The following is a 2,155-nucleotide window of genomic DNA, read 5'->3' as shown; positions in this document are numbered from 1 at the left end:
ATTTTCAAAGACTGCCCTGTGTTTTTATATGTAAACACTTATGCAAATATATATATAATCTATATGCCTATCAAAAAAATTAAAATTAAAATGCAAAATATTTTTATTTTTAATTAAAAAAATAAGGAATCTGAGACTAACCATTGTGTCTTTTCTAAACTTGTGATCTCAAACCTTAGCATATGTAAGAATCATTTGGAATGGTTGTTAAAACATAAGTTGCTAGGCCCCACTCCTGGAGTTTCTAATTCATTTGATTTGAGGTGGGGACTGAGAATTTGCATTTCTAAAAATTTCCCATGTGATACAGATACTGCTGGTCCAGGGACCACACTTTGAGAACCACTCTTCTAGATGGGTTCTTTAGACCAAAAGGTATCCTTAAGAATTTACGTAGTATACTTAGTTACTTCGGGTGTAATATCTGGTCAACTCAAAATAAGCAATCTAAAATAACAATAGATTGAGGGCATTAACTGAAATTAGGTAAAAAAAAAAAAAAACAAAGAAACCCACAGTTCTGTTTTAAGTTCCATAATTTGCCAGCTGTGTAATGGATAACTTACTTAAACTCTTTGAACTTAGCGTGTCTTTTTTTACTGATAGAATAATATCATGTTTTACTTCATCAAAGGATTGCCCTGATGCTCAAAAGAGGCAGTGAATGTGAAAGTACTCAAAAATGCTATGCAAATATAAATTATAATAATCGCTCTGTGGATTAGGATTATTTGATATATAAATCAGTTATAGCTCAGCCTTTTTACTCTGTGTCAAATATTTTTCTCGAATTGGTGCCTCATTAATAAGTAAAATAATTGGGCCCCCTAGAAGTCTTAAGAAGTAGCAAAATACCTTTCTCACGAGGCAACAAGTGATGAATTACCTCACGTAGCACATAATTAACCTCCCTAAAATTCCCATTTACACCACATTCTTCCTCAATTCTCACAGAGGAAGTTCCAATCATTCTAAATCATATTAGAATATTCTATTATCTCTACAGCAGTGGTCTCTCTCTGAAATTATCTTGCTGGTTTATTTATGTGTTTACCATCTATCTTTCCCATACTAGATTACAAACTCCCTGACAGCGAGGTCTGACTTTTTCACCACTGCATCCCAGAACTGAGAATAATTATAGGCACAGAACAGGAATAAAATGACAATTTAGCTTTTTAGTGACCATGTGAAGCGCTATAATAGCTCTTAAGTAGGATTTATCTGGTACTGACAAGTTTGAATTAAGTGCTTAGAATGTACTGTGTCAATTTCTAAACACCAAAATCACATAAACGTTATTGGTTATTTTGAGAAGTTCAATAAAGAGGATATATTGATTAAAATGATTTGTAAATCACTAGGATTACAATTCATTCATTAAACAAAGTAATATAATTAACACATGATGATATAAATAGTATGTAAGTTCTGAGGAAATTTTTATTCTCAGTTTCTCTCTTGGCAGAAAGCTGGCCTGGAAAATTTCAATTTAATTTGTTGAGTAAGTTTTCTGCAGAAGAAATTTGTAATTTTTTTTTTTGTAAACATTAAAGAGTTAGTGCTAGAATATGGAATATGACTATAAAGCAAAATATATTGTTTGTCTGCATAGTTGCTTTTATGGACTCACCAACAATTTAAAAATGCTGCATTTATGCAAATTTTTTTGGAGTGCTTCTTTTGGGATTAACTTCAAAGCCAACTCACATGCTACAAAATACAAACAAAACAAAAAACAGAGAACTTAAAAATGATTCAAGTTTTTTAAACCTAAATTATAATTGTGTATATTGATTAAATATTTTATTTACCAATCTTGAATTCTGGCTGTTAAATCTTTACTTTAAAAACAAAGCGATTCATGGTAAAAAAAACCACTAAACAAACTAGGAATACAAAGGAACTTTCTCAACCTCGTGAAGGGCATTTACACAAAACAAAAAACAAATATCCCCCTCCTCACAGCTCTCCCACACAAACAAAAATCCCAACTAACATTGTATTTAATGGTGAAAGACTGAAAGCTTTACCCACAGATTACGAAAAGACAACAATATACACTCATGCCTCTTCTATTTAACATTTTACTGGAGGTTCTAGGCAGGACAATTAGGGAAAAATAATGAAACAAAAAGCAGCCAGATTGGATAGT

The 2,155-nt window shown here is 31.6% G+C and overlaps 1 pseudogene; it reads left to right on the top strand.

Moving 5' to 3' along the window:
* The first annotated feature begins 354 nt into the window (after positions 1-354).
* The window catches only part of LOC105500625, a 90,994-nt pseudogene continuing 89,193 nt past the window's right edge, over positions 355-2,155 (top strand).

Source organism: Colobus angolensis, unplaced genomic scaffold (assembly GCF_000951035.1).
Source record: "Colobus angolensis palliatus isolate OR3802 unplaced genomic scaffold, Cang.pa_1.0 Scaffold670, whole genome shotgun sequence".
In the NCBI taxonomy this organism is placed as follows: domain Eukaryota; kingdom Metazoa; phylum Chordata; class Mammalia; order Primates; family Cercopithecidae; genus Colobus; species Colobus angolensis.
This window is presented reverse-complemented; position numbering and strand designations above follow the sequence as displayed.